Here is a 25595-nt window from a genome sequence, read left to right on the forward strand (position 1 = left end):
TACCTGAGATTAAGAAACCTTAAACATTAGAAACCCAACAGGGAATATTTGCCCAGAAAGCATCTCTGCCAGGATTACAGAACATTTTGAACACTATTCATTTTATTGCTGATGTTTAACTATATTTGTGCTCTGTAACAAACTGCTGATAAAAATATAATAAAACTTGTATTATGGCTATATAGCACTGCATGGGATGTAAAACACTGCAATTTTTTTTATGTCGACCCCATAGATCCAAATAAAAATCTAACCGGATTTCGTTAAACGTAAGCTTATTTTATGTCTATGGAGGTAATAAAAATATTGTTTCATTTAGAATGCAGAGCAAATTCAGCGCCAGTGATTACTGTAGGTTTATTTCACTATTTATGAAGAATACTATAATGCCTGCAGAGCGCTTAGGACTTCCTATCTGTGTGTGTGGAACTGCTCTAGTTAAGCAAATGTGAGCATATTGAGCATGTTATTAGTTTACGTTAATAATCATTTATATGAATATGGCATAGAGCGTGTATCAAAAGGTTGCAATGGATTAGTGGACGTTATGGGCATCATCATGGGCTGCATTGTCTCTTGCAATAAAACCCGGTTCAAAAGACAGGGGGTTAAGTGTGAATTTTATAACGTACCTAATAACTAATAAGAATTGTATACAGTTCGAATGTCATTCTGAATTCATTTTATTGACTGAATGTTCCAGTAATAAAATTACAACAATCATTATTATTTTTTTTGTTTCCATCCGTGGCACATTTTAATCAGCTGTGTGCTATGGACAGCGCAGGAAAGGATTTACTGTAATTCTGCTGCCATCTCAAGGTCAGTGCTGGTTTATTTTTGTCCCCTCGTCTTTCCTCCACAGTGACAATATTAATTGAGGAGTGCCATTTCTGTATCTTTCTGCTCCTGAATTCTAATTGTGTATTTATCAACACAAAATTTACCCTATATAGATATGAACGTCAGTTAGTTATAAACACATGGCGACTCAATTAGCTACTATTAGAGAGGCAAGAGTCAAAAATTGGCCATACAAGTAACATTAGAATATTTATTGAAAACTTCAATTTCCACTTAAAATATCATCATATATAGTACAATATCATGTTATGAATAGTAACAAGTGACTATATACCAAAGTGCATCTAGTGCTGCAGGTTCACAGAACGGGATAGATGTAAATCATATATTGCGGCCATGAATGTTACCAATCTCCACACATGTGCAGTAAAGGTAGATGCATACCACCTAAAAATAAGTATTGCGATAATACAACCGCACTAACCATATGGTGCATCATAAGCAAACACCCCGCAATATGTACAAGATAAGGTACAAAAAGTGAAAGGGTTAATTACCCATGAGTATCCATAATGACCCGTCTGGAGCCTGGAATGCTACCCCTAGTAGAACTTTTTCCCACGCTCGACGTCATATGAGGACATCCAGCAGAGGGTGCATCACCGCGACTGAAGGTAACTATAGGTCATTGACCTACATTACCTTCATTTCCCGGGGTTTACAGGCAGGAGCACAGCTGCATTATAGCAGAGCTCCTGCCTGTAAAATATTTTAACCCCTTCAGATGGATTTACATCGTGGGACGTTACAGATCTACGGAAGGTATGTATATTGTTGGTTTATTATTTTTAATTTGTTACAGAACGAGGGTCTTCAGGTGGATTGAGAGAGCAATAAAATATTACAACAACCTGTGTGTTTATTTCATTAAAATACTTTGCAATATTGTGTGTGATTTTTTTAACCATTTCATACAATTGGATTAATAATGGATAGGTGTCATAATTGACGCCTCTCCATTATTAATCTGGCTTAATGTCACCTTACAATAGCAAGGTGACATTAACCCTTCATTACCCCATATCCCACCGCTACACGGGAATGGGAAGAGAGTGGCCAAGTGCCAGAATAGGCGCATCTTCCAAATGTGCCTTTTCTGGGGTGGCTGAGGGCAGATGTTTTTTAGCCAGGGGGGGGCCAATAACCGTGGACCCTCTCCAGGCTATTAATATCTGCCCTCAGTCACTGGCTTTACCACTCTGGCGGAGAAAATTGCGCAGGAGCCCACGCCAATTTTTTCCGCGATTTAACCCTTAAATTTAATAGCTACAGCGCCGAAATTTTGCACATACACACTACTAACATTAGTAGTGTGGAATATGCAAAAAAAAGGGGAATATGACATGGTTTACTGTATGTAAACCATGTCTCATATCATGTCGGGTTTAGGCAGGAGAAATGAAAAGCCAGCAATTGAATTACCGGCTTTAGGGTTAGGGTTTGGATCCCTTTATCACCTTGATGGTGGGGGATGGCTTATCAGTGTGTATTCTTGTTTTTTTCTATTGAAACGCATGCGTTTAAAACGCAACAAAATGCATGTGCTTAAAAAAACATGCCTTTACATAGACAGCAATACGTTTTTTTGCCGCAAAAAAAACGCATGCGTTTTTTTGCGGCAAAAAAAGCCTCTAGAAATTACTACATGTTGCATTTCTGCAATAAAACGCAAGCATAGAAAAGACGCATGCGTCGTCAAACGCGGCAAAACGCATACAAAAAAACGCATGCGTTTTTAATGTTAAATATAGGAAAAAAAAAATGCATGCTTTTTTTGCGCTAAAACGGAGCGGCAAAAAACGCAAATGTGAAATCAGCCTTAAAGGTATATATACAGGTTTACTACTGAACAATGACCAAAAGGGTACAAAAGAGCACAGCTCTCCTATGCTCAAAAATTAAGAGGTCAAAAAATCAAGGCCTCTTATGTATATAACAACATGCCACTGTCTTCAGTAATATATACATTAAATAATGACCTAGAGGTTATCAAGGCAGACATATATTAAAGACTTCTACTAGATAAACAACACTTATATATAGATAACTATTGCTGGTTACTGGTGACCATTATATTGCACATGGATACATACAACAATACACTTATCTGAATATGTGACGTAGTGTGTCCCATATCGCCATCCCTACGCGTTTCGCCCCTTCACAGTATAGGGGCTCATCAGGGGATAAATTGGGATATAGCTACAATGGCTTGAAAAGTGGATATGAGCCTGTGGAGGTAACGATGCTATATTTGTAGGTTCAGAGTACTGTAATTCAAAGAAGATGCTACCATTTGGAGAAACTTTATGGAGCCATAACACAGGGGGCGACTCGGCGCTGGAATAGTCATGTGATGGTGGGGCGTGTCCTACAGCGTCTCGCTCTATGATGTGAAATAAGTGCACATTCTTCTGAACCTAAGAGCAGTGCGGACACGTGGGATTACTCTATTATGGCTCCATAAAGTTTCTCCAAATGGTAGCATCTTCTATGAATTACGGTACTCTGAACCTACAAATATAGCATCGTTACCTCCACAGGCTCATATCCACTTTTCAAGCCATTGTAGCTATATCCCAATTTATCCCCTGATGAGCCCCTATACTGGGAAGGGACGAAACGCGTAGGGATGTGTTATGATCCGGTGGTAGGATCTCAAAACTGACCTGACACATGTGACCAGAATATAGGACCAGTTCTGGGGAGGTGGAAGCTATACTGACCGCAATCCTGATCCTATCCACAAACACTAAAGGCAGCCGTGGAGCGTTCCTAAAATCCTAGACGCCACGTTCACAGCCTGAGAAACTGACTACCCCTAGAGAGAAAGCAAAGACCTCACTTGCCTCAGAGAAATAACCCCAAAGTTTTAGTCAGCCCCCCACAAATAATAACGGTGAGTTAAGGGGAAAAGACAAACGTAGAAATGAAACAGGTTTAGCAAATGAGGCCCGCTAACACTAGATAGACTGAAAATAGGTAGGAGTCTGTGCGGTCAGTACCAAAACTATCAAAACTAAACCACGCAGAGAATACAAGAACCCCCACACCGACTCACGATGTGAGGGGTGCACTCTGCACCCCAGAACTAACCAGCAAGCGAAAAATCACATATAAGCAAGCTGGACTGAACTCATCATATACAGAGAAACGTTTTCAAGGAAATAATGAGCAAAATGAACAAACAAACTTAACTTCTCCAGCAGGAGACTGGTCACAAGGAATATTCAGGAGCTCTCAGAAACAGGACTGAATACACCGACAGCAGGCAACAAATGAAGGGCCAGGTGAATTAAATAGGCCTCAGCATAGCAGGAAATGAAGCAGCTGAGCCCAGCCAAGACCAGCCATATCGCTAAAGGCCACCAGAGGGAGCCTCAGAACAAACTCACACAATACCGCTCATGACCACAGGAGGGAGCCCGAGAACGGAATTCACAACAGTACCCCCCCCTTGAGAAGGGGTCACCGAACCCTCACCAGAGCTCCCAGGCCGATCAGGACGAGCCGAATGAAAGGCACGAACCAAATCGGCCGCATGGACATCGGAGGCGACAACCCAGGAATTATCCTCCTGACCATAGCCCTTCCATTTAACTAAGTACTGAAGCTTCCGTCTCGAAATACGAGAATCCAAGATCTTCTCCACCACATACTCCAACTCCCCCTCAACCAAGACCGGAGCAGGAGGATCAACAGAAGGGACCACAGGCACCACGTATCTCCGCAACAATGACCTATGGAACACATTATGAATGGCAAACGATGTTGGGAGGTCCAAACGAAATGACACAGGGTTGAGGATTTCCAAAATCTTATAAGGACCGATGAAACGAGGCTTGAACTTAGGAGAGGAAACCTTCATCGGGACATAACGAGAAGACAACCATACCAAATCCCCCACACGAAGTCGGGGACACACACAGCGACGGCGGTTAGCAAAGCGCTGAGCCTTCTCCTGGGACAACGTCAAATTGTCCACCACATGGTTCCAAATCTGCTGCAACCTATCCACCACAGAATCCACCCCAGGACAGTCAGAGGACTCCACCTGACCCGAGGAAAACCGAGGATGAAAACCAGAATTGCAAAAGAACGGTGAAACCAAAGTAGCAGAACTAGCCCGATTATTAAGGGCGAACTCAGCCAATGGCAGAAAAGTCACCCAATCATCCTGATCAGCAGAAACAAAACATCTCAAATAAGTTTCCAAGGTCTGATTAGTTCGTTCGGTTTGGCCATTCGTCTGAGGGTGGAAGGCCGACGAAAAAGACAATTCAATGCCCATCTTAGCACAAAAGGACCGCCAAAATCTGGACACAAACTGGGATCCTCTGTCAGACACAATGTTCTCCGGAATACCATGTAAACGAACCACATTCTGAAAAAACAGTGGCACCAAATCGGAGGAGGAAGGCAGCTTAGGCAAGGGTACCAAATGGACCATTTTAGAAAAACGATCACAAACCACCCAGATGACAGACATCCTCTGAGAGACAGGAAGATCCGAAATAAAATCCATGGAAATATGCGTCCAAGGCCTCTTTGGGACAGGCAAAGGCAAAAGCAATCCACTGGCACGAGAACAGCAAGGCTTGGCCCGAGCACAAATCCCACAGGACTGCACAAAGGAACGCACATCCCGCGACAAGGAAGGCCACCAAAAGGACCTCGCCACCAAATCCCTGGTACCAAAAATCCCAGGATGACCTGCCAACACTGAAGAATGAACTTCGGAAATAACTCTACTGGTCCATCTGTCCGGGACAAACAGTCTCTCCGGTGGACAACGGTCAGGTCTATTGGCCTGAAACTCCTGCAACACCCGTCGCAGATCAGGAGAGATGGCAGACAAAATCACCCCCTCTTTGAGGACACCAGTAGGTTCAGAAACTTCCGGGGAGTCAGGTACAAAACTCCTAGAAAGGGCATCAGCCTTCACGTTTTTCAAACCCGGAAGATATGAAACCACGAAATTGAAACGAGAGAAAAACAGCGACCACCGAGCCTGTCTCGGATTCAACCGTTTGGCAGACTCGAGATAAGTCAAATTCTTGTGATCAGTCAAGACCACCACACGATGCTTGGCTCCCTCAAGCCAATGTCGCCACTCCTCAAATGCCCACTTCATTGCTAACAACTCACGATTACCAACATCATAATTCCGCTCGGCAGGCGAAAACTTTCTAGAAAAGAAAGCACATGGTCTCATCACAGAGCCATCAGAGCTTCTCTGCGACAAGACAGCCCCTACTCCAATCTCAGAAGCATCAACCTCGACCTGAAAGGGAAGAGAGACATTGGGCTGGCGTAAGACAGGAGCCGAAGAAAACCGACGTTTCAGCTCCTGAAAGGCCTCCACGGCCGCAGGAGACCAATTCGTAACATCAGAACCCTTCTTGGTCAAATCCGTCAAAGGCTTAACCACGCCAGAAAAATTAGCGATGAAGCGATGGTAAAAATTAGAAAAACCCAAGAACTTATGAAGACTCTTCACAGATGTAGGTTGAGTCCAGTCATGAATAGCCTGGACCTTGACTGGATCCATCTTAATAGTAGAAGGAGAAAAAATAAAGCCCAAAAAGGAAATTTTCTGGACTCCGAAGAGACATTTAGAGCCCTTCACAAACAAGGCATTGGCACGCAGGACCTGAAATACCATCCTGACCTGCTTCACATGAGACTCCCAATCATCAGAAAAGACCAAAATATCATCCAGGTACACAATCATAAATCTATCCAGATACTCTCGGAAGATGTCGTGCATGAAGGACTGAAACACAGAGGGGGCATTAGAAAGCCCAAAAGGCATCACCAAGTACTCAAAATGGCCTTCGGGCGTATTAAATGCTGTTTTCCATTCATCGCCCTGCTTTATGCGCACAAGATTATACGCTCCTCGAAGATCTATCTTGGTGAACCAACTGGCCCCCCTAATCCGGGCAAACAGATCGGACAACAGGGGCAAGGGGTACTGAAATTTGACCGTGATGTTATTTAGAAGGCGATAATCTATACAGGGTCTGAGAACCATCCTTCTTGGCCACAAAAAAGAACCCCGCACCTAAAGGGGACGAGGACGGGCGAATATGCCCCTTCTCCAAGGACTTCTTTATATAACTCCGCATAGCGGCATGTTCTGGTACAGATAAATTAAAAAGTCGTCCCTTAGGGAACTTACTACCAGGAATCAGATTTATGGCACAATCACAATCCCTATGAGGAGGTAGGGCACTGGATTTGGGCTCATCAAATACATCCTGGTAGTCCGACAAAAATTCAGGCACTTCAGAAGGAGTAGAAGAAGCAATTGACACCAAAGGGGCATCGCCATGAATTCCCTGGCAACCCCAACTTGACACAGACATTTCTTTCCAATCCAGGACTGGATTATGAGCTTGCAGCCATGGCAGACCCAACACGACAACATCATGCAAATTATGTAGCACAAGAAAGCGAATCACCTCCTGATGTGCAGGAGCCATGCACATAGTCACTTGAGTCCAGTACTGAGGTTTATTCTTGGCCAATGGTGTAGCATCAATTCCCCTTAGTGGAATAGGGAATTGTAAAGGCTCCAAGATAAAACCACAGCGCCTGGCAAATGACAAATCCATCAAATTCAGGGTGGCACCTGAACCCACAAAAGCCATAACTGAGTAGGATGACAGAGAGCAAATCAAAGTAACAGACAAAATGAATTTAGGTTGTACAGTACCAATGGTGACAGACTTGGCGAACCTTTTTGTGCGTTTAGAGCATGCTGAGATAACATGAGTAGAATCACCACAGTAAAAGCACAACCCATTCTGACGTCTGTGGTTTTGCCGTTCAACTCTGGTCAGAGTCCTGTCGCATCGCATAGGTTCAGGTTTCTGCTCAGAAAGTACCGCCAGATCGTGCACAGGTTTGCGTTCCCGCAAACGCCGATCAATTTGAATGGCCAAAGACATTGACTCATTCAGACCCGCAGGCGTGGGGAACCCCACCATAACATCTTTAAGGGCTTCAGAAAGACCCTTTCTGAAAATAGCCGCCAGGGCGCACTCATTCCATTGAGTGAGCACAGACCACTTCCTAAACTTCTGACAGTAAACCTCTGCTTCATCTTGACCCTGAGAGAGAGCCAGCAAAACCTTCTCTGCTTGGTCCACCAGATTTGGTTCCTCATAAAGCACTCCAAGCGCCAGAAAAAAACGCATCCACATTTAGCAATGCAGGATCTCCTGGCGCCAGAGAGAATGCCCAATCTTGAGGGTCACCAGGTAACAAAGAAATAATAATTTTAACTTGCTGAACAGAGTCACCAGAGAAGCGAGGTCTCAGAGAAAGGAATAACTTACAATTATTCTTAAAGTTCAAAAACCTAGATCTATCTCCGGAGAACAGTTCAGGAATAGGTATTTTAGGCTCTGACATAGGACTGCTGACTACATAATCCTGAATGCCCTGCACCCTTGCAGTGAGATGATCCACACTAGAAGACAGACTCTGAATGTCCATATCTGCAGCTGAATTCAGAACCACCCAAAGATTAAGGGGAGGGGAGAGGCTAAACACAGTGCAGAGGAGAAAAAAAAAAAATGACTTCAGGATTTCTCTTCTCCCTCTTCTGCTGCATTAACACTTTATGGCCTGCTGTACTGTTATGATCCGGTGGTAGGATCTCAAAACTGACCTGACACATGTGACCAGAATATAGGACCAGTTCTGGGGAGGTGGAAGCTATACTGACCGCAATCCTGATCCTATCCACAAACACTAAAGGCAGCCGTGGAGCGTTCCTAAAATCCTAGACGCCACGTTCACAGCCTGAGAAACTGACTACCCCTAGAGAGAAAGCAAAGACCTCACTTGCCTCAGAGAAATAACCCCAAAGTTTTAGTCAGCCCCCCACAAATAATAACGGTGAGTTAAGGGGAAAAGACAAACGTAGAAATGAAACAGGTTTAGCAAATGAGGCCCGCTAACACTAGATAGACTGAAAATAGGTAGGAGTCTGTGCGGTCAGTACCAAAACTATCAAAACTAAACCACGCAGAGAATACAAGAACCCCCACACCGACTCACGATGTGAGGGGCGCACTCTGCACCCCAGAACTAACCAGCAAGCGAAAAATCACATATAAGCAAGCTGGACTGAACTCATCATATACAGAGAAACGTTTTCAAGGAAATAATGAGCAAAATGAACAAACAAACTTAACTTCTCCAGCAGGAGACTGGTCACAAGGAATATTCAGGAGCTCTCAGAAACAGGACTGAATACACCGACAGCAGGCAACAAATGAAGGGTCAGGTGAATTAAATAGGCCTCAGCATAGCAGGAAATGAAGAAGCTGAGCCCAGCCAAGACCAGCCATATCGCTAAAGGCCACCAGAGGGAGCCCCAGAACAAACTCACACAATACCGCTCATGACCACAGGAGGGAGCCCGAGAACGGAATTCACAACAGGGATGGCGATATGGGACACACTACGTCACATATTCAGATAAGTGTATTGTTGTCATGGCAGACTATGTATAGTACTAATCTATAGGGACGCTTAAACCTGTGTCTTGACACAGTATGAGGGATTGGCCTCATGTTTTGGGCTCCTATATGTATTGGTTAACCTAATATGAGACTTGACAGAGATAGATGTATCCATGTGCAATATAATGGTCACCAGTAACCAGAAATAGTTATCTATATATAAGTGTTGTTTATCTAGTAGAAGTCTTTAATATATGTCTGCCTTGATAACCTCTAGGTAATTATTTAATGTATATATTACTGAAGACAGTGGCACGTTGTTATATACATAAGAGGCCTTGATTTTTTGACCTCTTAATTTTTGAGCATAGGAGAGCTGTGCTCTTTTGTACCCTTTTGGTCATTGTTCAGTAGTAAACCTGTATATATACCTTTAAGCCATACTTTATGCTACAGGTAGTACGAGTACACATTATACACATTGTCTGATATTTATATCAGATCTTTGACCTTCAGTATAGCCTTAGGGTACATACTATTGCTGTGGGTATCTTTGCAGCAATTTTTAGTTGTTTTTGTTTTCTGCACTGTTTTTTGCACTTTTTCACTTGTTAGTGTGACTAGGTCCAACTGTGTGTATGATGTTGGGGTCTGGGCGTGGGTAGGTGTTAGGGCCCAGTCAGGGCAAGAAGGGACAGTCCACGTTGAGCGGGGGCGCCATATCGAAGTCTAGGGTGCCAACCTCCGCTGTTAGGAAGGTGTGAGCTCTAAAAGGGCAACTAACAGGGACTGGTTCAGGAATAAATTTCTTTACCCTAAGAATTCCTGTAACTGTGCTGCACCTTGTTGACCAGGTGCAGCTATTACATCAGGACTACAACAATGAACAGAGCAGCGTCAGAAAAACAGCGCTGAACATGGGAAGTGTGAGCTGTGTTTCTTATTTGCTAAATCTGCATGCCTATGGGCAAACAACAATTATTCCCGACACTCCCCTTAAAGTTAGCTGCAGGAAATGTTATAAAATTAAAAAAAAAAAATGCACTATTGACCTGGTAAGTCTCCCGCCATGCCAGTGTTGATGCTCAAGTGTAACCTGTAGGTCTTGATGTAGGTTCTTAGCCTAAGTTCACACAAGCATATAAAAAAAATCTTACTTTTATCTTGAAAAACTGTGAAATCTACATCTCAATTAACTTATGTATGAAATACATATGGAGTCTGGTTTTCTTTTTGTGGAACCATAGACTAGAATAGGCCAGTCTTATCCGACATACTGAAGAAACTAGTGCATGTTGCGCTTTCTCTTTCAGGCGTAGATTCTGTCCGTGAAAAAAGACACGTACAACTGAACAGTCTAAATGAATAACATCAGTCCCAGTGTTCTCTGTGTGATGTCTGTTTTTAGACTGCATTCAGACGGAAAATACGGTCATGTGAAACCTAAAACTACGGTCAGGCAACTGTATTTTCTCTCATCTGAAAAAATCAGGATGATTATGCTAACTGTACTCTGATCTGATCAAAGTGTGATCCGATTTTCTCGGATGAGGAGACGATGGAAAAAAAATTTGGGTGTGGTTCGAATTTATCCATGGACTCATTCACTTGCATGGCCAAGTGCTATCCAAACATCAGATCAAATCTCAGCATGCTGAAATTTTTTTCCTCCGTCTAAGGAGGACGGAGGAAAATTTTTTTTGACATGTGCACAGTCCCATAGAATGACATTGGTCCGATGTGTTGTCAGATTGCATTCAGACCAAAAATATGGTCATCTGCACAAGTCCTTAGAGCGATTACATAATGTATTGGAGTGTTACCACTGCAGCCAATCATTGGCCTCAGTGGGGATACTATGGGTAGAAAAAAAACATTGCACAGTGTATGTTTTTTTTTACAGTGGATCTATGTATGGAAAAGCGCAGTCTGCAGTCAGATGGAGCCTGACATAAAACACTTTTGACCTTTGGTGAATGGGGGCCTGTGGGATGTTACAGCATACATCAGGAAATGCTCATGATATATAGTAAAGTCTAAGTGCGAAGATGCAGTGTATCAGTATCCTATCATATATAGTATTTAGGTGCTGATGAGAGTGATTGGCTTCTGCAATCACATGACTATACAACACAACCTCTCCAGGAGGTGCGACCAGCTGAGCATCGACCCTATTTAAAGATAGATGTAACAGATGCAGCAGCAGCTAGTTTAATTTCTCAAACCCTTGGATGAACCCTTTAATGCATCTTTCCCCAAAGTTAGACATAGCGACTAATTCGGTCGGGTGCTTATATTGTAAAGCTGCTTTGACTGTCGCTGACAAGGAAGAAATAGTTTAAGGAGCAAGGAAATGTTTTTCTTCGACTACTAACCAAACAACAGCTAACAAACACTGTTCTTGTCACAGTATATTCACACATAGCAGATTGGTTGCAAAACTTTATTTTCTTTTGTATTTTAGGCAAAATAAATCTAAATATATATATATTATACACTGCTCAGTTGAAAATCTTTATTCATTACACAGTGGAATGTGTTGAGAACAATAAAACATAAAAATGATCAATGTAAATCAAAATTAATATCCCATGGAGGTCTGGATTTGGAATGATACTCAAAATCAAAGTGGAAAATCAAATTACAGGCTGGTCCAACTTCAGTGGAAATGCCTCAAGACAAGGAAATGATGCTCAGTTGTGTGTGTGGCCTCCGTGTGCCTGTATGACCTCCATACAATGCCTGGGCATGCTTCAGATGAGGCAGATGTGTTCAATCGGATTCAGGTCTGGGGAACGGGCAGGCCAGTCCATAGCTTCAATGCCTTCATCTTGCAGGAACTGCTGACACACTCCAGCCACATGAGGTCTGGCATTGTCCTGCATTAGGAGGAATCCAAGGTCAACCGCACCAACATATGGTCTCACAAGGAGTCTGAGGATCTCATCTCGGTACCTAATGGCAGTCAGGCTACCTATGGCGAGCACATGGAGGGCTGTGCGGCCCTCCAAAGAAATGCCACCCCACATCATTACTGACCCACTGCCAAACCGGTCATGCTGAAGGATGTTGCAGGCAGCAGATCGCTCTCCACGGCGTCTCCAGACTCTGTCACGTTTGTCACATGTGCTCAGTGTGAACCTGCTTTCATCTGTGAAGACCACAGGTAACCAGTGGCGAATTTGCCAATCCTGCTGTTCTGTGGCAAATGCCAAGCATCCTGCACCGTGTTGAGCTGTGAGCACAACCCCCTTCTGTGGACGTTGGGCACTCAGACCATCCTCGTGGAGTCAATTTCTGTTTGTGCAGACACATGCAGATTTGTGGCCTGCTGGAGGTCATTTTGCAGGGCTCTGGCAGTGTTCCTCCTGTTCCTCCTTGCACAAAGGCTGAGGTATCGGTTCTGCTGCTTGGTTGTTGCCCTCCTACGGCCCCCTCCACGTCTCCTGGTGTACTGGCCTGTCTCCTGGTAGCACCTCCAGCCTCTGGACACTGCGCTGACAGACACAGCAAACCTTCTTGCCACAGCTCACATTGATGTGCCATCCTGGATGAGCTGCGCTACCTGAGACACTTATGTGGGTTGTAGAGTCTGTCTCATGCTACCACGAGTGTGAAAGCACAATCAACATTCAGAAGTGACCAAAACACCAGCCAGAAAGCATTGGTACTGAGATGTGGACTGTGGTTCCTACCTGCAGAGCCACTCCTTTATTGAGGGTGTCTTGATAATTGCCAATAATTTCCATCTGTTGTCTATTCCATTTGCACAACAGCATGTGAAACTGATTGTCAAACAGTGTTGCTTCCTAAGTGGACAGTTTGATTTCACAGAAGTTTGATTCACTTGGAGTTATATTCTGTTGTTTAAGTGTTCCCTTTATTTTTTTGAGCAGTGTATTATATATATATATATCACTTACGGGTGGTTCTGCTGTTCTGGTACCTCATGGGCTCTCCCAGTGGGTCATGACACCTGCAAGCTAGAAAAAAGTAACAATCTGGCACGCCTTGCCTTCTGAGCTTTGCACTGTACCTGAAAAATATTTCCCGATTACATATAGGGTATTGGCGCACTGAGGAAAAAAATGGACCTCAGTTTGTTGTAAAAAAAATTCCTATTAGCTCTTAGAAAAATTAAAACATGGTGCAAAAACAACATTTTAGTGGTAAAAATGTAATTCATTCATTCTTCACTGCTCAATGGTATAAAATTCTGAGAGGCACATGTGGTGTTAATATTATCACTGCACCCCTAGATGAATTCATTGGGGAGTGTAGTTTGTAAAATTAGTTCACATATAGGGGTTTTCTGTTGTTCTGGCACCCCAGGGGCTCTGCCAATGTGACATGTTACCCTCAAACCATTCCAGCAAAATCTGAACTCCAATATGGCGCTTCTTCAGAGCTTTGCACTGTGCCTCAAAAGTAGTATTCTCCCACATATGGGGCATCGGTGTACTCAGAAGAGTACGATTTGCACAACAAATTTTATGGTACAATTTCTCCTGGTACTCTTATGAAAATGCAAAATTTGAAGCTAAAATAACATTTTTGTGGGGTAAATGTGATTTTATTATTTTCACGACGCAACATTATAAACTTTTGTGAAGCACCTGGGGGTTCAAGGTGCTCACCACACATCTAAATACATTCCTTGAGAGGTCTAGTTTCCAAAATGGGGTCACTTGAGGGTGAGTTCCACTGTTTAGGCACATCAAGGGCTCTACAAACATGCACATACAAAAATTCTAGGAAATTTAACATTCAAAAAGTCAAATGACGCTCCTTCCCTTTCGAGCCCTGCCGTGTACCCAAACAGTAGTTTTCTCCCTCCCTATGGGGTATCGGTGCAGTCAGGAGAAATTGCACTACAAATTGTATGGTGCAATTTCTCCAGTTACAATTATGACAATGCAACATTTAGGGCTAAAACATTTGTGGGGAAAATTTGATTGATTTTTATTATTTTGTATTTTCACAGTTCAATGTTATAAACTTCTGTGAAGCACCTGGGGGCTCAAGGTTCTCACCACACATCTAGATCTGTTTCCTGAGGGGTCAATTTTCCAAAATGGTGTCACTTGTTGGGGATTTTCACTGTTTAGGCACATCAGAGGTTCTCCAAACGCGACATGGTGCCTGCGAATTGTTCCAGCAAATTTTGCATTCAAAAAGTCAAATGGAGCTCCTTCCCTTCTGAGCCCTGCCATGCGCCCAAACAGTGGTTTTCTCCCTCGTATGGGGTATCGGCGGGCTGAGGAGAAATTACACAACAAACTTTGGGGTTCATTTTTTCCTGTTAGTCTTGTCAAAATAAAAAAATTTGGACCTGACAATTTTTTTATGAAAAAAAACCTTAAACGTTCATTTTTTTCACATTCCAAAAATTATTCTGAAGCCTCTGAAGGGTTAATAAACTTCTTGAATGTGGTTTGGAGCACCTTGAGGGGTGCAGTTTTTAGAATAGTGTAACTTTTCTGTCATATAGACTCCTCAACGTGACATCAAATGTGATGTGGTCCTTAATAAAAGGCTTTGTAAATTTTGTTGGAAAAAAATGAAAACTTTATGATCAAATTTTAACCCTTATAACTTCCTAACAAGAAAAATTTTGGTTCCAAAATTTTGCTGATTTTAAAATAGAGATGTGGGAAATGTTATTTATTAAATATTTTGTGTGACCTATCTCTGTGATCTAGGGGCATGAAAAATCAAAGTTTGAAAAGTGCGAAATTTTGTACATTTTTGCCAAACTTCTGCTTTTCTCACAAATAAACGCAACTCATATTAAAGAAATGTTACTACTATCATGAAGTACAAGATGTTACGATAAAAAAATCTCAGAATAACCGGGATTCGTTTATGCTTTCCAGAATTATAACCACATAAAGTGACAATGGTCAGAATTACAAAAATTGTCCTGGTCATTAATGTGCAAACAACCTTCGGGGTAAAGGGGTTAATGGTTGGCGGGATTTTCTTTTCCTGAAATTCTGTGCCCTTTTTTCTCCACACATTCCTTTGATTGCTGTGGCCACAGAGTTCTATTTTACCTCATCGGTCCACAGGACTTGTTTCCAAAATACATCCGTCTTGTTTAGATGTTCTTTTGCATACTTCTAACGCTGAATTATATGGTGAGGATGCGGGAGAGGTTTTCTTCTGATGACTCTTCCGTGCCAGACATATTTGTGAAGGTGTCTCTGAACAGTAGAACAATATATCACAACTCCACGGTCTGCTAAATGTTTCTGAAGGTCTTTTGTGGTCAAGCAGGGGTTCTGTTTGCCTCTCTAGCAATCCTACGAGCAGCTCTCACAGAAATTTTGCTTGGTCTTCTAGATCTTACCTTGACCTCCACTGTTCCTGTAATTTGCCATTTCTTTATTACATTTTGAACTGAAGAAAGGGCAACTTGAAAACACTTTTCTATCATCTTATAGATTCCTCTTGCTTTTTGCCCTCCACCATTTTCATTTTCAGAGTGCTAGGCAGCTGCTTAGAAGAACCCATGGCTGCTGTGTTTTGGCACAAGGATAGAATAGGCTGGATTTTTATAAAGCTGGGAAATTTGCATCACCTGGCCTTTCCTAACAATGATACTAAACAAGCCATAACCCTAACAGGCTAATTAAGGTCTCAAACCTTGGTTAAAGTTATCTGACCACACAAATCACCAAGGGTGCCCAAACTTTTTTCCTTTTTATAATTTTTAAAATGTAAGAAATTACAATATATATATTTTTTGCCTAAAACAAAAAAGTGTGTCTTCTTTAACTTTAGCCCTCTTAGAGATCATTTCATCTTAAACTTGCTTAACTGTTCACAATAACAGTAATTTTGATCATGGGCGCCCAAACTTTTAAGTGCCACTGTATTGAATATGGAGTGTAGCAATAGGGTGTGTTTTGTTGTGTTCTCATAACAAAAACCTAGCAAAAAAAACCTTGCACACAATAAAAACTGTGACAGAAAAATGTGTTTTTCCGTGATTTACACAACATGTGCACTATAGGTGCGGTTTCCTTTTAGATTGATTGGGAGGCTAGCTCTTTTTAAAGGGAACCTGTCACCCCCAAAATCGAAGATGAGCTAAGCCCACCGGCATCAGGGGCTTATCTACAGCATTCTGTAATGCTGTAGATAAGCCCCTGATGTATCCTGAAAGATGAGAAAAAGAGGTTAGATTATACTCACCCAGGGGCGGTCCCGCTGCGGTGGGCATCGCGGTCCTGTCCGGGGCCTCTCATCTTTTTACGATGAAGTCCTCTTCTTGTCTTCACGCTGCGGCTCCGGCACAGGCGTACTTTGTCTGCCCTGTTGAGGGCAGAGCAAAGTACTGCAGTGCGCAGGCGCCAGGCCTCTCTGACGGAGCCGTAGCGTGAAGACAAGAAGAGGACGTCATCGTAAGAAGATAGGAGGCCCCAGACCCGACCGCGACGCCCATTGGACCGGAGCGGGACCGCCCCTGGGTGAACATAATCTAACCTCTTTTTCTCATCTTTCAGGATACATCGGGGGCTTATCTACAGCATTACAGAATGCTGTAGATAAGCCCCTGATGCCGGTGGGCTTAGGTCATCTTCGATTTTGTGGGTGACAGGTTCCCTTTAAGTCTACGTTTCCACGCTGAGTTTTGGGTGAGTTTATATTACTTTCTAAAAAAATGCAAGTAACCTATTTATTATTATTTTTTATTATTAATTTCTATTTTACTTAATGGGTGTAGAAAATCTGCTATATCAAAAACTCACCAACAGCTCATCGTGGGAATGTAGCCTAAAGGAGACTTTGGCACAGAATCGGGACCAAAAACTGCATAAAAAAAGCCTACCACAGAGATGCATGATTGATGTCCCTATGGCTGTTATATTCTATGGGAATGCAACATGCTGCTGTTGGGGACCTAAAAGCTGAACTACCTTTTCCAGTAGGAGCGATAGCAAAATAATTTTCCAATATCAAATGCTGTGGAACATTTAATTTCATCTGTGAGAAAAGGTGGTATGTGGAAGTAGAGTAATACACATATAGTAAATATCAAGAGTAAATATCAAGGGTGCTGTATGACAGACCTGATTCAGTATTCAGTTGTGGTTCAGGTAACCTCAATTGGTTCTTCATTTTCACTTATGTAACCACGTCAGCTCTCCTACTTCTGTAAAAAAAAAACCATAAAACATATTACAATGGTATTACACAGTATATTATGTATCTAGAACCAACTAGGAAAAAGTTATATTAATTAAATAAATTATAACACCTGGACCACAATATCCATCATGATCCGTAATTACCTAGCTAATTAATAAACAATTCTATGGACATCTTTACAATAGTTACATTTTCTTTTATGTTATTTTTTTTACTGAATTAGAAATTACCTAACAAATTGGGGAAAATAGTACAAAAATTCAGATGAAAAAAAAAAAAAAAAAAATTCCAGACCTTCTGCATAGATGTGAGAAAACTGTTAGTAAACCGGGTTTGTGTAATGAAAAAGCAACCCAAATGTCATTTACAGTTTCAGGATTGAATATATATTGCGTTCTGACCATAAGCAGCGCTGGCTTCTCCCCTTTTTTATCAGGACTGAAAATACTTACACGGATTACTTATTCTCGGATTTAATATTTTTTGAAAATTGGAATTGGAACTTTCTCGTATGAATTGTGGTTTCTAGAATTTTTTTAGACATTTTAATACTTAAAAAAATATTTTATGTAATTTTTGTGTGTGAAATAAATCTAAAATAATTTACACGTTTATACATGCGAATTGGGATGCAATAAAGAGCTGTCCATACCAATATTGTCTAGGCCCAACCCCCCAAAAAATAAAATAATATTTTTTTGTATATAATTAAAAAAAAGTTTTCATAACAAATGAACTTCTTGGAGGATCTTTACTGTAGTGCTTCTTACTTTCACCCTCCTAATACGCAGATAAAGAACGTGGTGAGATCCCTATTGATACCTAATACTTCTTTTACTGCCAACCAGGGCCGCCATCGGGGCATGACAGCCATGACTGGCGTATGGGGCCCGGTGAGCAGAGGGGGCCCGCATCGGGCCCCGTCTAATCTGCTCACCGGGCCCCCCCTGCCGGCGCTGCGGGCCCCCCACCTGCCGGCGCTGCGGGCCTGCGGGACACTATTGACGTGCGGGCCCGCCCGTGCCCGCACGTCAATAGTTAACAGCCGCCGCCAGCCAGTCGGAGGCTGGCAGATGACTTGAGCGGCCGCAGTGCGCAGTCGCACTTCGCCGGCGTCTGACGTCATTGTCAGCCGCCGGCGAGTGCGTCCTTCACCTGCGTGGAGGAAGTGAGGTTCCCCGCCGCAGGAGCGCACGGCCAGGTAAGAACTCGTTTTTGTTTTTTTTTGAGAGCGGCGATCCCAGGGGGGTGGGGCCCAGGGCCCTGGGCAGAACGCTGGACACGCTGGGGCCCGGGGCAGAACGCTGGACACGCTGGGGCAGAAAGCTGGACACGGGCAGTATGCTGGACACAGGGGCAGAGATACTGGACACAGGGGGCAGAGATGCTGGACACGGGGCAGAGATGCTGGACACAGGGGGCAGAGATGCTGGACACAGGGGGCAGAGATGCTGGACACAGGGGGCAGAGATGCTGGACACAGGGGGCAGAGATGCTGGACACAGGGGGCAGAACGCTGGACACGCTGGGGCCCGGGGCAGAACGCTGGACACGCTGGGGCAGAAAGCTGGACACGGGCAGTATGCTGGACACAGGGGCAGAGATACTCGACACAGGGGGCAGAGATGCTGGACACAGGGGGCAGAATGCTGGACACGGGGCAGAGATGCTGGACACAGGGGCAGAGATGCTGGACACAGGGGGCAGAGATGCTGGACACAGGGGGCAGAGATGCTGGACACAGGGGGCAGAGATGCTGGACACAGGGGGCAGAGAAGCTGGACACAGGGGGCAGAGATGCTGGACACGGGGCAGAGATGCTGGACACAGGGGGCAGAGATACTGGACACAGGGGGCAGAGATGCTGGACATGGGGCAGAATGCTGGACACAGGGGGCAGAGATGCTGGACACAGGGGGCAGAGATGCTGGACACAGGGGCAGAGATGCTGGACATGGGGCAGAATGCTGGACACAGGGGGCAGAATGCTGGACACAGGGGGCAGAGATGCTGGACACAGGGGCAGAGATGCTGGACACAGGGGCAGAGATGCTGGACACAGGGGCAGAGATGCTGGACACAGGGGGCAGAGATGCTGGACACAGGGGGCAGAGATGCTGGACACAGGGGGCAGAGATGCTGGACACAGGGGGCAGAGATGCTGGACACAGGGGGCAGAGATGCTGGACACAGGGGCAGAGATGCTGGACACAGGGGGCAGTATGCTGGACAAGGAGGCAGAATGCTGGACACAGGGGGCAGAATGCTGGACAAAGGGGCAGTATGCTGGACAAAGGGGCAGGATGCTGGACACGGTGCAGAATGCTGGACACAGGGGGCAGAATGCTGGACACAGGGGGCAGAATTCTGGACACAGGGGCAGTATGCTGGACACAGGGGCAGTATGCTGGACACAGGGGCAGTATGCTGGACAAAGGGGCAGTATGCTGGACAAAGGGGCAGAGATGCTGGACACAGGGGCAGAGATGCTGGACACAGGGGCAGAGATGCTGGACACAGGGGCAGAGATGCTGGACAAAGGGGCAGTATGCTGGACAAAGGGGCAGAGATGCTGGACACGGGGCAGAATGCTGGACAAAGGGGCAGTATGCTGGACAAAGGGGCAGAGATGCTGGACACAGGGGGCAGTATGCTGGACACGGGGCAGAATGCTGGACACACGGGGCAGAATGCTGGACAAAGGGGCAGTATGCTGGACACGGGGCAGAATGCTGGACACAGGGGGCAGAATGCTGGACACAGGGGGCAGAATGCTGGACACAGGGGCAGTATGCTGGACAAAGGGGCAGTATGCTGGACAAAGGGGCAGAGATGCTGGACACAGGGGCAGAGATGCTGGACACAGGGGCAGAGATGCTGGACACAGGGGCAGAGATGCTGGACACAGGGGCAGAGATGCTGGACACGGGCAGAGATGCTGGACACAGGGGCAGAGATGCTGGACACAGGGGCAGAGATGCTGGACACAGGGGCAGAATGGAGATATGGGGTATGATGAAAGACATGGGGGCATGACTGGAGACAGATGGGGAAAGATTGGAGACACAGGAGGCATGATTGGAGACAGATGGGGAAGGATTGGAGACACAGGAGGCATGATTGGAGACACTGGGGGCAGAATTGGAGACAGATTGTGCAGGATCATGGGGCAGGATGGATACGATGGAGACAGATGGGGCAGGATGGGGAGATCATATGGGGCAGGATGGATACTCATGAGGGCAGGATGGGAGAACATATGGCTGACGCCAGGAATGAGACACACGGGGGCCAGGATGGGGAATATTATTACCATAGGGACTAATTAAGGGATATTATTACTGCAGTGATGTATTTATTTTTTGAGGACACTGTTTTAAATGAGGGGGCGGTCCTGTTACTGTGTAGAGTGACACTATGTCGCCTCTTTTTCTTTATGCGGTGTAATGTAGAAGTTGGGAAAAATTAAGTAATGTGTTCAACAAGCGGAGCTCGAGATAACTGTGTTATTTCCTGCAGAAACGAGTCCTGGCTGGAAGACATGATGGCGGTCTGTGCTGGATGAAAGATGAAGGACTTCACCTAGAGACGTCACTGGTAAGTCAGTGTTACCTATACACTGACACTATACACTGTATACTATATACAGAGCTCCTGTGTATAATTTCACTAGTGATCACTGTATTATCTGTACACAGACACTGCATACTAAGTACAGATCTCCTGTGTATAATGGCACTTATGGTGATAGTGTGGTGCTTTTTTTTAATTACTGATCAGAATTGTAGTATTCAGTAACTATGTGGTGGTAATATGCGGTCTGGTCATGGTGTAGCGGTATTTGTCCCTTGTATGTGATATTATTCGATCACTGTGGTGGTAATATGTCATCTGGTCATGGTGTAGCGGTATTTGTTCTTTTTATGTGATATTATTGGTCATTTTAAAAATTGAAAATTAAATAATAATATACCTAAATTGTATTGCATATTTTAACAAATATTAAATAGGTTACAGCAGAGTAGGGCCTCACCAAAAGAGTGTACCGTGTTATGGTGGCGGCTTACAAAATCTTTTGGCCAAAACAAAAGCTGCCGGCTATATGTGTGACCTGGTGATGGGAACTGTTAGGGCAGTGATTTTCAACCTTTTTTGAGCCGCGGCACACTTTTTATACTTAAAAAATCCCGAGGCACACCACCAACCAAAATGGCACAAAATGGTGCGTCCAGGTTTGAGATGAAAGTCCGCAGTCATTCTATGTGACTGCAGGCTTCTGAATTCTCACAGCGCAAGCACTGCACACTTTCAGGATTCTCCCTTGCCGGTGGCCAGAGTGGACGGTCATGACAGCACAAGTATGTGATTTGGATACTTCTGGTCACATTCTAACTAGACGTGTCCGGCCTCAGTCAATTCATTTTCATTGAATGAGGCCACACATGTCTAGTCAGCACGTGACCGCATATATGTAAATCACCAACATCAGAGAATTATGATAGCAGTGTGCACTGTGAGAATTCAGAAGTCTGCAGTCACATAGTATGACTGCAGACTCATCACAACCTTGGACATCCCCTTTAATGTTCCTAACAAATAAAAATGAGAATTAGTATCACAAAAAAAACACCACATTTACATCCAGGTACCTGATAGATGACGTTGTTTGTGGAGTCGCCTCTTTCTTTTCATCTTCACCTTGTCCAGATGCCATGATGACTCTTCTCATCCACCGGCAGAGCTCGTTTCTGCAGACTTCCATCTTCTCCTGTCTTCTGCAGCACATCCCGACACAACACCCTTAAAGATAGCAGTGTTATTATAATGCTCCGGAATAACAATATCTGCCCTAGGCTGAGCCTCTGAGTAAATAATTGCCCCTCACTTTATTCCCAGCACATAATATGACCCTCACTGTCCCTCTTATGGTACATGCCATCCACACTACCCTCTCTCTCTTTTCCATACTTCACACTGCCTTCTCATACGGTGTCCCTCATAGAGAGCCCAGTCTCCTTCATTACACTCCTCCTACTTGGCATACTGTCTCCTCCTGGCTGTTACCCTCACACTACTCAGTATCTATTATGTGTCCACTCACACTTTCATCCCCCCATACTGTCTGCACACATTTCTAATAGCCTCCTCCTGTACATCCCCCCCCCTGCTAACATACCCCTTTGCTCTCTCCATATTTCCTCCTCACACATTCCCCCCTCACACATTCCCCCGACTCCCCATACTGTCCTCACACATCCCATCACCGTTGCTCCCAGTACTGTCAGCACACATTTTTCCCCTCGCTACTGTGTCCACCCCCATCTCCCCACTCACCCCCACAGAATATATCCACTGCCCTTCCGATAGAATAAATCCATCCCCTTCCACAGAATAAATGCACCCTGCCCCACACATGCTAAATAAATTCCAGCCCCCCCCACGTACACACTGAATAAATCCCCCCCCCACACTGAATAAATCCCCCACACACACTGAATAAATCCCCCACACACACTGAATAAATCCCCCCACACACTGAATAAATCCCCCACACACACTGAATAAATCCCCCACACACACTGAATAAATCCCCCCACACACTGAATAAATCCCCCCCCCACACTGAATAAATCCCCCCACACTTAATAAATCCCCCCACACACTTAATAAATCCCCCCACATACTCCCCATAAACCCACCCCACGCTGAATCTTCGGTGTCTTCAGCTCCACAGCACAGGAGCACTTACCACCAAGTCTCTTCTTTCTCCTGCGCGCCGGATAGTGACGTCACAGCGTGATCACATGACTTGATCACGCTGCTGGCGTCGCTCTGACCCGGCAGTCAGAGCCTCAATTGTACTCGCAGCTGGTAGATGTCTGCGAGTACAATTGATCTCCGGGAGCCGGCGCGCTGCAGCTTCTCTGTGCCGGCTGTCAGCTTGACAGTCGGCACAGAGAACAGCTGACTCCCGTTCCCCGCGGCACACCCGACCATGTGTCGCGGCACACTAGTGTGCCGCGGCACACTGGTTGAAAAACACTGTGTTAGGGTATGTGTCCACGTTAAGTAAACGCTGCGTGTTTGATGCTGCGTGGGGCCACAGCGTCAAACACGCAGTGTCCAGATGTTCCAGCATAGTGAAGGGGATTTTATGAAATCCCGTCTCCACTATGCGTGGTAACACGCACCCGGCGGCCCTGCGACTGCGGACATGCGGCGCTTCTTTTAAGATCGCAGCATGTCCGTGTTGCGCCGCCGCAAGCTATAACACAGGGCCCTATGTGTGGGGTGCGATGATCCCGGATGTGTGCAATGAACACATCCGGCATCATCGCGTCACAGTAGGGGGCGGGGCTTAGCGCCGAGCGGGTTTGCCGCTCCGACGCAACCGCCGGCCATCCTGAAGGTGGACACGTACCCTCAATGTGTGATTGGTGAGAAGTGTTTTTCCAAGAGAGAGCGGTGGGACTGTGGACAGTTTGAGGGGTGGAGCGTGGAGGCGGGGCTGGGGTGGAGCCTGGGCGGAGTCTCAAGGGGGCCCCGAAAATTTTGCCAGTATGGGGCCCCGAAATTTCTAGTTGCAGCCCTGCTGCCAACGATGGTCATCTTTGCAATGGTTACATTTTTAATTATGTTATGTTTCTTCCACATCACTAAAAATAACCTAAAAGATGGGAAAAAAAATTCTGAGAAAAAGAGTCAATTTCAGGCCTGTTGCATAAATGTTCGTAAACCGTCTTTGCATACAGTAAAATTGCCCCTTACAACTTCAGGAAATGTATTCCTTTTTAATATTTTTCCAAAATCAGAATTTATTTTAATTTCCATGTATGAATTATGGTTTCAATTTTTTTATATTTAAAAAATATATATTTTAACTGAAACTTTAAATAGTTTTTAAATTTTTTTATATTTAAAAAAATATATATTTTAATATCATTACCATGTCTAAAAAAAAATAATTTACCTCTAACTTGCAGGTGAGAATTGGGAGGAGCTGACCCTAATGATATTTTTCAGGCCCCATAAAAATATATATTTTTTAACTTACGCATATACCGTAGTTAAAAAGAAATCTTCAGAACGACTGAATTTGGTAGATTTCTGAAACTTAACATGGACAAAACAGAATTCATCATCTTTCCCCCATCTCACGCGACCCCCCCAACGAACCTAACCATTACAGTAAATGGCTGCCCACTCTCCCCAGTCCCACAAGCTCGCTGCCTCGGGGTAATCCTTGACGCTGATCTCTCCTTCAAACCACATATCCAAGCCCTTTCCACTTCCTGCCAACTTCAACTCAAAAATATTTCACGAATCCGTTCATTCCTCAACCAAGAATCTGCAAAAACCCTAGTCCATGCCTTCATCATCTCTCGCCTTGACTACTGCAACCTCCTGCTCTGTGGCCTCCCCTCGAACACTCTCGCACCCCTCCAATCTATTCTAAACTTTGCTGCCCGACTAATCCACCTGTCCCCCCGCTATTCCCCGGCCTCTCCCCTCTGTCAATCCCTTCACTGGCTCCCCATTGCCCAGAGACTCCAGTACAAAACCCTAACCGTGACGTACAAAGCCATCCACAACCTGTCTCCTCCATACATCTGTGACCTTGTCTCCCGGTACTTACCTACACGCAACCTCCGATCCTCACAAGATCTCCTTCTCTACTCCCCTCTTATCTCCTCTTCCCACAATCGTATACAAGATTTCTCTCGCGTATCACCCCTACTCTGGAACCCTCTACCACAACACATCAGACTCTTGCCTACCATCGAAATCTTCAAAAAGAACCTGAAGACCCACCTCTTCCGACAAGCCTACAACCTGCAGTAACCACCGATCGACCAAACCGCTGCATGACCAGCTCTATCCTCACCTACTGTATTCTCACCCATCCCTTGTAGATTGTGAGCCTTTGCGGGCAGGGTCCTCACTCCTCCTGTACCAGTTATAACTTGTATTGTTTAAGATTATTGTACTTGTTTTTATTATGTATACCCCTCCTCACATGTAAAGCGCCATGGAATAAATGGCGCTATAACAATAAATAATAATAATAATAATTTGGTGGAGGACCTTTACAAT

General features: G+C 44.6%; 1 long non-coding RNA gene across 1 annotated transcript in view; it reads right to left on the reverse strand.

Moving 5' to 3' along the window:
• Positions 1-25595, reverse strand: part of LOC143807325 (uncharacterized) — a 265411-nt gene that overhangs the window by 235679 nt on the left and 4137 nt on the right. Inside the window, exon 2 of the long non-coding RNA XR_013221698.1 lies at positions 17423-17505. This is a non-coding gene — a long non-coding RNA (uncharacterized LOC143807325). The remainder of the gene's footprint in view (positions 1-17422; positions 17506-25595) is intronic.

This window comes from Ranitomeya variabilis, chromosome 2 (assembly GCF_051348905.1).
Source record: "Ranitomeya variabilis isolate aRanVar5 chromosome 2, aRanVar5.hap1, whole genome shotgun sequence".
Taxonomy (NCBI): domain Eukaryota; kingdom Metazoa; phylum Chordata; class Amphibia; order Anura; family Dendrobatidae; genus Ranitomeya; species Ranitomeya variabilis.